The sequence below is a fragment of the Rattus norvegicus genome, chromosome 1 (genome assembly GCF_036323735.1).
Source record: "Rattus norvegicus strain BN/NHsdMcwi chromosome 1, GRCr8, whole genome shotgun sequence".
Lineage (NCBI taxonomy): Eukaryota > Metazoa > Chordata > Mammalia > Rodentia > Muridae > Rattus > Rattus norvegicus.
The window spans coordinates 9,970,692-9,984,088 of NC_086019.1; the positions used below are offsets into that span (position 1 = coordinate 9,970,692).

Genomic DNA, 13,397 nt, shown 5'->3' on the forward strand with positions numbered 1-13,397 from the left:
ACTAATGGCTGCTAGGCCTCTGCCTCCTGAACCTCAGCTCTCACTAATGGCTGCTAGGCCTCTGCCTCCTGAACCTCGGCTGTTTTCTCTTTGCTGGTGGACTATCATGGCTGGATGGTGCTCCCACCTGTCCATAACTGCCAGCCTACTCACTCCATTGTCGCTGTGTCTAGACTTGGCAGTCCTGGAACCTATTGAGAGCCACTGCCTTAGCTAGCCAAAATGTCTCCTCTAACTGGAGTAAGAGTTGGCTATCCTACTCAAGAATAGTTCTATTAGTGCATAACAGACGGACGGACAGGCAGAGACACAGAGAGACAAAGACAGAGAGACAGATAGATTATATATAGAGAGATGCTATCTCAGTCTCCCATGGGGTTTTACATAGTCATAGCGGGTCATTAGGAAAAGAAAACTGGGAGAAAAGCAAAGCTTTTCCCAAACATGTTCTAAGGAGTTTTGTAGAGGTGGTAAGGTCTGGAGGGGAGGGTCAAGAGTAATGCCACTTTGTTCTACAGGTGAGCTTATATCCACCTTAAAGTAAGACATTGCTTCAAGAAAGACTTTCACTACCGAAAAGTGTCTAAAGTTGTATGCACTGGTGCATACCGGTACCTGAAAGACGAGACAGGACAATCGTCATTCAAGGACAGCCTGAGCAACACAGTGAGATTTCCAGTATAAGACAGAGTGCCTGAAACACCTTATGTTAGCGGACATGGCTCTGAGATGCATATATGACAGGGATCAGATAGCTAACCCAGAACTTCTGGGAAACTGAGTCAGGTTGAATCAGTAAAAATGGTTGATACCAGATATGCAGGAGGGAGGAAAGGTGGGAGAGAGAGAGAGAGAGAGAGAGAGACCTTAGACTTCAGCCTGAGTCTGAATCTTAACTGGCCTACCTGTGTACCTATCTCCTTGTGATCTGTGTACACATTTTTGTTTGTGCCTGGGCTGGGGTACCTGCCAACATCTGTCAATCAAGCCTGTGGTACTGGTTTTCACTGGAGTGAATAGAGCATGTCTTATCTGGCTATGGGTCCTTGTAATTTCTTCCACGCCCTGTGCCTACCATGACCCTCCTTGTTTCCTGACATCAGAACTCAGAATCCACACCCAGATTTAAATGATAATATAAGCCACATTAAATTGGACAGGGAACTGTGGGTGTCAGTCTAGAGCCCCGGGACTGTAAGAATTTACAAACCACCCCTACCCTAAGGCAGCCAAGTAAGCCTGTGTTTCCTGAAAGAATCCTGAAACACTTACATGGCTTCTCTATGGGAAAAGATTTTAGCCCAGTACTCATGGACATGACCTCCACCTGGTTTTACTGTGATCTTTTAAGCTCTGAAAAAGCCTGTTTGCTATTTTTGTTGTTGTTGTTGTTATTGTTATTGTTGTCGTCATGGTCGTCGTCATCGTTGTTTATTTACTCCTTCTGCTTTGGTTTCTCTCAATTTTATAGTCTTTTAGATCAAAGTTCACATACTCCCAGGTCCCAGACTACATAATACATACTATTTTTTTCACAACTTCCTCCTGGTACTAACTGGGCAACCTAAGCGTAAACAAGAGGCTTGGGAAGGGGCACTGGGGTACCCATCGTGGCTCCTGTTCATTAAACGCTACACAGCATAGCCCACGTCACATTTTCCAGTCTCCCACTGTATCTTCAAATCTTCACTGGGTACTCCATGAGCACCCAGCACTGACTGAACATTCACTAATGGGCTGATGGACAGGATAGAGGTAAAAATTCTTGCTCCCTGAGTACAACTTGCTATGTTTGATCTTTATTAAGAATACTAACTCAATGATTCATGTTAGACACTGAATTATCTTTCTCCAGAAAAAGAAGTGGAAATAAGATATTTGTCTGTGGGGAGAGTAGGAGGGGTGCAGGTGGGAGGGTAGGGAGAACAGGAGGAGGAGAAAGAGAGAGAGTAGAAGGTAGAGAGAGGAGAGAGACCATGGGGTAGGTAAGTGAGTCATGAAAACATGACCCCGAGGGCTGGTCAATCGGAGTAGCACAGGTGGAACATGGTAAGTTATAACTCAGTTATTGATAGGAACTAGACATAATAGCGTAGAGGTTAGATATCTGCACAGCTCAGTGCATTAAAGGCTTATTATAAATATAAAAGTTGTGTGTCTTTTATCTGGGAACTGAATAATCAAAGGCAGGGTAGAATCCCACACCCCCATCCCTGAATGAGATTAAATGTTTAATACAACATAAGTTTATTCAGAGGATCGAGCATTGAAAAGTAAACAAAAGAAAACCACTTATATTTGTTAATTCCAGAAACTCGGGCAGAGACCAAAGTGATTTAAAAATATTCACAACAGCGAAAAATTATTTGAACAATTATTTAGTGTAAAGAAAGAATGGAAATAGATGAAATAGTTAGAAGGATCTAGAATTGCCCTTTTAAAGCAAGACTCAACAGGCCACACCTACTATACCAGAGCACGTGCCCAAGTCAAACATGTAGGTAAAGGTTGAAATATGGAAATTCAGAAAATAGTAACAGGATTCCTCTCAGCAGCAATTGCAAACTATCTCTCTCCAGCTGGTGTTTGCTATAAGAGATTTGTTTAAAAAAATGTCTTCTTTTCAATTTACAGAATTAGAGTTTTGGGGGCACTGGAGGGATGGCTCAGCAGTTCAGAGTGCTTGCTGATCTACTTTAAAACCAGAGTTCGGTTCCTGCGATCCACACTAGGTGACTAATTCTAGCTATGGGGGTCTGATGTCCTCTTCTGGCCTCTATGGGTACACAAACGCATACGGCATATATTCCCACATATACATATATAAAAATAAATCTTTAAAAATATGGTTTCTTAAGCACAGATGTTCCCTTAAAAAGCCAAAGCCCAATGTTGTTTTATTGAATATAATACAGTTAGAAAATCTAATAGGCCAAAAAAGAAACAGGAAGGTCATCTTCATGCATACATGTGTGTATGCATGTGTACCCATGTGTAATTAATTTCATGTGTGTATATACTCACAAATGTGCGTGAGTGCTTTGTGCACTGTGTGTATTCATGTGGAAATCAGAGGAAAAGTGCAAGGTTTCATAATGAAGGTGTCATCTACCCTGTTTTTTCAGACATCGTCTCTCACAGGTCTGGAATTCTTAGCAAGTAGGCTAGGCTGACTGATAAGTAAGCCCCTCTTTTTCGTCTCTATCTCCTGAGAGCTGAGATTAGAAATGTGTGTCTCTGTGCCCTATATTTTCACATGGGTTTTGAGCACTGAATACTTGCAAGGCAAGTACATTCCAAGCTGGGCTCTCCCTCAGCCCTTGGGCGACGTTAGTTGGCATCATACATTGGAGTTTGGGGACAGAATCATGGAAACAAACTCTCAAAAATTATACTGATTATTATTATAATTGTATGTGTGTCTGTGTGAGAGAGAGAGAGAGAGAGAGAGAGAGAGAGTGGGGGGGGAGGGAGGGAGAGAGAGAGAGGGAATCATGGAGACAAAAATTATACTGATTATTATTATAATTGTGTGTGTGTGTTTGTGTGTGTGTGTGTGTGAGAGAGAGAGAGAGACGGAATCATGGAGACAAAAAGTATACTGATTATTATTATAATTGTGTGTATGTGTGTGTGTGTGTGTGTGTGTGTGTGTGTGTGTGTGTGTGTGTGTGTGCATGATGTGGGAGTAGTACATGTGTCATGGAGTATGTATAGACATCCTTAGGATAACACTGTGGAATCTGTTCTCCACTTCTACCATTACGTGGGTTCCTGTTATTGAACTTGGGTCCTCAGGCTTGAGCCCTTTACCTTCTCAGCCATCTTCCACCTCAGACCACTCTTAAGAGTACTCCAAATACTGACCTGTACAAAAAGCCTGATTTTCACTACATGCATGTTTTCCAAGTCGACTAGCTGAGCCATTCTATTATCAAACAATGTTTTCTTTGGAGAAAATAAGTCTAATAACAATGAAGAGATGTAAGAAAGTCGTACATAGTTTTAGAACCTAGACTCTCGCCGAATTAATAATTCTAAATATTGGTTAACAGAGTTTTTAAAGACATTATTTTTTAACCCTGTAAGTGTGTGGGCATCGGTGACGATGGAGACTGAAGGCTTTGGATCCTCTCAGAGCTGCTTACAGGAGGTTCTGGGCTTCCTGATGTGCTGCTTAAAACCAAGCTAGGTTCTGCTGCCCTCTTAACTGCTGAACCATCTCTGCAGCCCCACTGATTAATAATTTTAGCCTTTTATTTTACTTATTTCTTAATGTTGTATTTTAAAAGCAGCAAAATAAATAAGAGTTCTTGTCATATTCTTTAGGAAGCTTTTTACTTAGGAAGGCAATGACAATATTCCATTCCTGGTTAAAGAAAAGTAGCATTAATTCATTCATTCAGTTTGTTTTTCATCAACAAACTTCCTACTATGCCAGAGGAATCTCAGCGCAAGAGACACAAGACCCTTCCCTTGGCTGCCTCATTCCCCACTTCTTATGATATCTAAGCCATAAACCTATTTATTTATAAAGGAGAGAGCATCAGTGCTAGGGCAAGGAGGGAAACACTACTAGAAAAACACGAAGATAAGGGGAGACTGGAAAAGCCACACTTAAGCACGAAGAAATGGGGTATTCAACAGGTAGAGGCAGTGGGGAAGGCTCCCCCCATCAGGGACGACATCTATGCAAAGACACACAGAAGACAATATGGGTAGGAAACAGTTGTATTTGCCCAGAACATGGTAGAAAGGATGGTCTTTGGAATTGAGCTGAATAAATTTTTGGATCCCAAGGAAGGCACTGAAGTTCTGTCTTGGGAAGTTTTAACTGTTTGAAGTGGGCCATGAGAATTAGGGTCTGGAGGCAGAGAATAGATTGAGAGATATAACTTCAGAAGGTTGATTGGCAACGATGCGTAGAAACATTAGAGGGGAAAACGGAGAAAGCGAGGAGTCAGATGGACAAACACTACTGCCATCTAAGGAATGGGCACTGAGGAAACGAGGCAGGATCAGGAAGAGTGACTCAGATGAATCAGAAAACACTGAAGACAAACATCATTAGAGCAGGGAGGAAGGAAAGGGAGGAATATTCACCGGGGCCTCTGGACACACCATAGCACTAGACGCAGGATGAAAATCGCTGCTTGACTTTCAATCAGTTCCAATTTATGTCTTGTTTTTGTCATGGGATAATTATCAGTAGTAGTCTCTTTCAACTTCAATGTGTTCTGGTTTTGATAATAAAGTAAAAGATCCAATTAATTAATTTCTTAATTAATTAATTAGTTAGTTAATTAATTAATTGCAGCATTGCGGATAGAACCTGGCACGCTAGGCAAGTGCTCTGCCACTGAACTATACCTCAATCCTACACATTCATATTTTATAACACACGTTCCTCTTGTTTTCTACAAAGTGACCCACCAGCTGACACATCAAGAAACTGAGGCTCTAACAGGTGAGGTATATAATGGTGTGTGACTGGTAGGTGGGTAACTGGTAGGTGGTGACTGGTAGGTGGTGACTGGTAAGTGGGTGACTGGTAGGTGGGTGACTGGTAAGTGGGTGACTGGTAGGTGGTGACTGGTAGGTGGGTGACTGGTAGGTGGATGATGCATAGATTCAAACCCAAATCTGCGTTCCTCCTAAACCTATGGGCTGTCTACCAGTGGTCTATTTAGGTGGTTGGTTGTGGCTTGTAGCAAGAACAGATATCGGGAGGAGCACAGGTAGGGGAAGGTGGTGCATCCTGGGTGCCTGGGTGGTCTCTAAGGTTGTGGAAGGCCATTAAAGTGGTTAGAGACAGTAGGTGCTGCACAGGAGTGACGCCACACCCTTGGGATCACTGTGTGAGCTTTCTATGTGAACACACGCAAGATGTGACACCCTGGGATCAAATGATGCCACTACCCATGAGCTACTGAACAAAGGACAAGGCTCTGAGGCCTACAGCAGCCAGGCACACATAACACAGTGAAGGGCAAGCAGGAGACACTGGGGAAGGGTGGGAAGATGTGTCTGTGGAATGAGCATATATTTCTCTTGGAAATCATCTGCCCTTTGAGACAGAAATAACACACGTACTGAAATGATGGCCTTTCTCTTTTAGTTATTTATTTTTCGGACAAGATTTCACTGTATCTTCAGTTCTAAGTCCCCATAGTCCTCCTGCCTCAGCCTCTCACATTCTAAAATTATAGGCACGCATTACAGTGCCCAGCAGTAGCACACTTTGAAAATATTTTTTACATTTATTTATTTAGCGAATATGAGTGTGTTCATCTACCAGACTATGACATGCATGTCACAGATGAGCATGTGACCAGACGACAACATGCATGTCACAGATGAGCATGTGACCAGATGACAACATGCAAGTCACAGATGAGCATGTGACCAGACGACAACATGCAAGTCACAGGATGAGCATGTGACCAGACGACAACATGCATGTCACAGATGAGCATGTGACCAGACGACAACATGCATGTCACAGAAGAGCATGTGACCAGACGACAATATGGATGTCACAGATGAGCATGTGACCAGACGACAACATGCAAGTCACAGATGAGCATGTGACCAGATGACAACATGCAGGTCACAGATGAGCATGTGACCAGACGACAACATGCAGGTCACAGATGAGCATGTGACCAGACGACAGCATGCAAGTCACAGATGAGCATGTGACCAGACGACAACATGCAAGTCACAGATGAGCATGTGACCAGACGACAACATGCATGTCACAGAAGAGCATGTGACCAGACGACAACATGGATGTCACAGATGAGCATGTGACCAGACGACAACATGCAAGTCACAGATGAGCATGTGACCAGACGACAACATGGATGTCACAGATGAGCATGTGACCAGACGACAACATGGATGTCACAGGATGAGCATGTGACCAGATGACAACATGCAGGTCACAGATGAGCATGTGACCAGACAACATGCAGGTCACAGATGAGCATGTGACCAGAGGACAACTTGAAGGAGTTGGTTCTCTCCTTCCACATGGGTTCTGGGGACTGAACTCAGGTCATCAAGCTTGGTGGCCAATTCCTTTATCTGATGCACCATCTTGTATACCCAGTAGCTCATTTCTTTAAAAAAAAAAGTCACAACTAGAATATTTTCTGATAATTTAATTGAAAATTATATTTTTTATTTAAGAAAGTTATTTTGTTAGAGAGAAGCCTTCCTTATCAATAGCCTAGAACATTCTAATTTTTGCCCTCTTTTTCATCCTAGGAGAAACAGAATCAAAGGTGTCTAAAAAATGCAGTGAGTTTTTACCAATATCACTAGCATCTTCCAGGTATAAGACAAAGGGCAGTGCTCTCATTGTTCAAGCATAGACAGTGTGTCTCAGCTGATGTTGCCATGAACTCTGAACGGGGAGGGAAAGGAACTTGGAGACAGAGAAACAAAGAAGGAAAAACACTTAAAAAGCAATCCCAACGCTGGATGTGGTGCTTCGTGTCCACGACCCAGCACCCAGGTAGCAAAGGCTGTAAGTTCAAGGCTAGCCTGGATCTCGTAGTTCAGTTTCAGGGAAACTAATTTAAAACTCGTTTACTTTAGAAAAAGTTAACTTGTTGACAAGGACTTGAGTTTCGAATCTTGTCATTGCTTCATTCTTAAAGCTGAAAGACATCAAGTACCTGTCAGCCAAAGGTTCTGAAACCCAGACCTAATTGCCCAGATCCTCATGACAACAGCCTGAATGCCCAGGTCACATCTTAGAACCTTCTGATGCAGGTGGTCAGGGATGGACCCTGAGAACATCTCTCTCTAAGCAGGGACCGGGGAAACGCTGATGCTCCTGGTCCAGGCCCCTCAGTCCCAGAGCTGCTGGTTCACACTGTAGGCTGTGCGGTATGCTGGTTGGCTGCTGCAGAGCGACAATGAGGCACAAGCATCTACCAAGGCTGGCTTTTTCATGGCACTCTGGAAAAATGATTCAACTGCATGACTTGTGAGAGAGGTCCAACTTTTTGCCTCATTGTCTGTGTTCTGAATCCAACCTTGTTTAATATTTTGGAAAATGTTACCCCTTTCGGTCCTGAGCTGAGTAAATATTTGGTCAGTTGTTAAGGATGAGCTGCAGAATGAGACCTAAAGATGGATCCAAATTCAGCAGGAAGACTGGGCGCTGCTTTGCAGCTCTCTCCAGACTGTGATTTGTAATGGCCTTCAGGAGCCAGCAGAAATACCAGCCACTTGATCTATTAAGAAAAGGGTGAATGAACCTTTTCACAGCAGAATATATTTTTTCCACACCGACTCTTCGTTACACTTGGCGGTGCAAGGAGAAAGGAGAGACGGAATACTTTTCTGTCAGGAGGATTCTATATGGGCATTGTTCTCAGATGAATAACCCAGGAACGGCAAGTTTCAAACTGGAAGAAAGATTTTTAACAACCCATGTGGTTTGACAATCGACTCAGCTAGGGCCCAGGGAAGGTCAATGCCACTTACCAGGAAACCAGATGGTTACAGAACTGGAGCCGCAATAAAACGCAGACGCTCTTGACCCTAGACCAAGAATTTTCTTACCATGGCTTGCCAGTTCTCGTAGATAAGAACAATGGCGAATTGGGTCCTTGAGGTGTCTCAGTAGGTAAAGGTGCTTGCAACCAAGCCTGGGAACTTGAGTTTTACCCCTGGGGTATGGGATACAAGGGAGAAGAACAAAATCCCACAAGTTGTCCTCTGACCTTCACATGCATGAACACACACATGAACACACACCCCCACCCACACATGTCCACATGCATGCACAACACACACACACACACACACACACACACACACACACACAACACATTTTAATAGAGTAATGAATTGGTTTTAAAAATGAAATCCAAATTCTACCAATTATAGAGTTCGTGAAGCACATTTCCTGCTAATGACTAAGCCAATTGGTCGTAAATGCTGAGGGAGAAAATAATAATAAGTAATAATAATAAATATTAGAAGGGGGCTCTGGAAAGTCCTTTTTTCCTTTCTAAGCATTTCCTAATGTATCTTCTACCGTGATGATTCAGACCCCCTGTACAAGGTGGCTAAGAAGTACAGAAATAGAGTCCTAATTATAATGAAATTGACATTTTTGTCAGGAAATTATCTAGGCAAACGTTATGGGTTTCATGTGTCTCAGCACTAAAGTCACTGAAGGAAAATTGGGACTAGATAAGACTCACTGAGTTGGAGCCCTGTAAATGAGAAGATTTTGTTGGATTACCTGTGATGGGTAATCTTGGCTGTCGACTTTAACGCATTTGAGAAGTGGGGACTTCAGTTGAGTCATTGTCTTTGTCAGACTGGGCTGTGGGCATGTTGATTGCTAACTGATGGAGGAAAACCCAGCCTGTTATAAGTAGTCCGATCGGGAGGTAGGTGGGTCTGGACAGTACAAGAAAAGTAGCTCAAGGGGTTGGGGATTTAGCTCAGTGGTAGAGTGCTTGCCTAGCAAGTGCAAGGCCCTGGGTTCGGTCCCCAGTTCTGAAAAAAATAAAAAAAAGAAAAGAAAAGTAGCTCAAAGGGAGGCTAGGATCAAGCCATAAACACTGTATTTTTGGGGTGTCTACTTCAGCCTCTGCTTGAATCTCACCCTAACCCCTGTCAGCGACCCAGTTGTGTATTCTGAAATAACTCCCTTCCTTCTCTAGTTGCTTTTGGTCAGTGGTCGATCACAGCGATAAAAAACTAACTAGAACAGGCCTTCAGATGGTGTTGGTGATGAGAAGAGCAGAGACCCTGCCCACTATTCTCGCTGTCTTGCCATGTGGTGCTCTCTGGCAGGTACTGCCATGGGTTTGAACTTGTCAGCTTCCAGAGTCATGAGCTTAATAAACGTCTCTTTATAAATTATTTGCTCTATGATATTCAGTTATAGCAATAGAAAGTTGACGAGAACAGGGAACATATATAGGGAGTAAGGGGAATTACCACAGTTTGGTCACCCCCCAACTTGGTAGCTAGAAAGAATTCACAGGCTTGTTACAGAGGGATAAGATGGGGTGAGGGTCATAAAGCAATTTCCTGGGAATTGAAACACTCCCTCCAGTGGGTGGGTGTGGGAGGCTCATGAAACTCAAGATGTAAACAAACTCAGCAAGTCTAGAAAGGTGGCGGCTTAGAGGTTTCACCAGGGTCAGTTGACCTGTTATAGAAGCAGTCTGTGAGTGTTGGGGAAGGAGACTGACCAGAAGATGTGGGAGAGAGGCTTCTCCAAGTTGTCAACCAGTCAAGCTGTGTGCCAGTCATGCAGAGAGCTCTAGGGAATGCAGATTTGTGAGTGTTCAACCATGTTGGGGTGGACTTTTATAGCAGGTCATTGCATTTGAGCCATCCCCTGTCCCTGTCAGTAGCCCCTCAACCATGCACCTACATTCAACCCCAATTAACACTAATTGGCTCACTAAGCTGGATGTTAGTAGAATTGTGAGTTTGGTCTGTCGTGGATTCCCAATGTGTGGTGAGTTGATATTGTGCATCGTGATTCCCCAGGAAAAGTGAAGGCTCTCTCACAACAAGCACTGAATTAGAGATGCGCAGTTGTAAACCTTGGCTCAAGGTATGAAAGAACTCTGGAAAAATGCAAAGTGCCCAACAGTGAGTGTGCTGCAGTTAAGAGGAGACGTGCTTGACAGATGACCAAAGAGAGGGCCCTTAATACCCAGAGTGATCAGTGGAAGGCATGAGAAATCTGTCAGCATTTTCTTCATGTCCCATCAGGTGGATATGGGTATCAGTACGAGTTGAGAACGCTTGCATGGGTGGCCAAATGACAGCCAAGATCTGTTCTTAGGCCAGACATGACTTTTAATCCAGATTCTTACATTTAGTACTGATGTGACTTTGGGTTGCCAGGTAACCTCTATATGTCTCAATTTCTTTACCTGCACCGTAACAATGATAATAACTAACGTTTCCGTTTGTCGGTTCATTTTCTAGGAACTTACAAAGCATCCACCATGGGTTTGGCATATGATGGTGGAGAGAGCTAAGATCTCTGTTCTTCACGGATCCACAATTTAGAGTGTGCAGAGGGATTCAGAAAATATGCAAATATGATGAAGGAATTAAATTAATCGACAGCGATTAATGCTGAGAAGAAGATGAAACGATATCTCTCAGAAGATTTATAAGATGAGGGTCAGCTTTGAGACACTCTGATGAGGATCAGTAGAGTCCTGATGGCCATAATTCCCTGCTCCTGCTGCTTTGGTGTGTTCTGGTGGAAATGGTATTTCAAGACACAGCTGGTGGCAAGGGTTAAAGGAAAGGAGGCAAGGAAGAATGATTGACAGCATAGTTTATGGTACAAAGGAAGTCCTCTGTAAGGGGAGCCATTGGGTCATTATTCATATTTTCAAAGCTTTCATGATTTATTAATGTCCCCTGTAAAGTAAACCCAGACACAGGCCATGGCTCTTCCAACCTGTGACACCAAAGCCCAGACCTTGCTATACAGGAAGGGCTTCATCCCACTTGGTTTACCCCACCTATTCAACACAACCCAGGCACAACCGGACATTAACAAGCAGATCATGTATAATGTAGATCTGGAAAGGAAGTTGGTCTAGGGGTATTTCAATTTTCATGTCATGACTAGAGGTTTGAAGGTTTCTTGGAGGAGCCTTAGGAGTCCTGAGGAACAGAAGGTTAGGGGAGGTGAGCAGGGCAGGACTCCAAGCCTTGGGCTCATATTTCAAGCAAGTGAGTTCCAAAGGTGTCTAGTTTATATTTTTCCCCCCACTGGAACACTGGGTTATGCTGAAAACACACACACACACACACACACACACACACACACACACACACACACACACATACACACACACCACATCACACACATCACACATATCACAAAAGCCCAACAACTGGTAGTCACTACTAGACCCTCAAGCTTACCCAAGGTCATAAGTTAACCAGAGGTGACATGAAACTAGAACACCTCTCCCCTACTGTAGTCCTTTCTCCATGTGCTTTGTGACATGTCTATCCTGATGCTGACGGAAAGGGAACTTCCACTGGACTCTGCTGGTCAGTGTACACTGCCTTTCATAGATGTATCTGAGGTCTGATGCACTGAGAAGCCCACCCCTATTCCGTGAGTTTTTACAACAAATGTTAGACTTGCTTCCAGTTGCTTGCAGTGCCCAGAGGCTTCCTCTGCTGGGAATCAGGCGATGTTTCAATGGGACTCTCTCAGAGACTTTAGAAGCAATAGGAGTAATTTACGAGCAGATTACAGAAAGAGTTGACTTGCTTTTTTCCCACTTGAGGAGCAAGTAAGGTTGAAAATGGTGAGAGAGGCACCTACAGAAGCTGAGGTAAGAAAGCAAGAAAGCAGCAGTGGATTAGAATGCAAGAAAAGACACGATTTTCGAATGTAGGGAATGAAAAAGGGGTCCTCTAAACAGAAACCACTAACTTCACAATACAGAAGTAGCTGATGTTCTACTTAAACTCAAGTTTAGTGGATTCTATCATTTAATAATTCATATTTACAACTTAATACTCTTGCTCTTTGGAATATCGTATGACCGTAGGAAAGAAACACTTAGAGATGTTGTAAATGCATGTGATGAGATAAATTTAATACAATACTTCTTAAAACATTAGAAGCAGGTTTAGAGAGATAATGGATTCTGCAAAGACTTGAAGAGGCATATGTTCCACACTTGCATTAGGGAAGTAAGGCAGGAGGTTTGGGTCACATGGCAACAACTCTCCTATTTGAAAAGAATGGTAGGAACGGAGGAAATACATCTCATTGTGATTTGTTCACAAAAGGGAATACTGACATCTTAAAACGTACTCTACCATGTGTCCACGCTCAGCTGCCTATTCTTGTGTATTTATCCTCCTTTTGGTGATTTGTTTAAATTTTCAAGTTCAAGTTAATCTCGGGAAGGCTAACAGGTTCTTTTCAAGGGAGAATAAAGATGTTCCCAAGTATCCTACCACTACACGGAGAAGCCAACTCCCACAGAAGACCACCCCACCCACATTACTACACTCACACTCTGTGCTGTTCATTTAAGCTTCTGAAGAGCAGTGACTTCGCAAACAAGGAGACGCGGCTAGCACTACACACATTAGAAAAGGCAGGGGCTGAAACAAGCTACGAGTCCTCCATCCCAGGGTAGGGTGTGCAGAGTGTGGCTTCGTGCAGGGCAGAGGGGGTTATGGATCACCACAGTCCTGCCGGAACAGAGTCTGCTATGCTGGGTTATAACATTGAACTATAAATATGGCCACCATTGTATGTGGCCAGCAATCCCACTTTTGGGAACGTATCTGAAATCGTCAAATGTATGAGGAAAGTCCCATACATAAAGATCTTTTAAAAAAAATCACAG

The 13,397-nt window shown here is 43.3% G+C and overlaps 1 protein-coding gene across 7 annotated transcripts in view; it reads right to left on the reverse strand.

The window, feature by feature from the left end:
* Positions 1 to 13,397, reverse strand: part of Aig1 (androgen-induced 1) — a 222,909-nt gene that overhangs the window by 104,146 nt on the left and 105,366 nt on the right. The window lies entirely within an intron of this gene.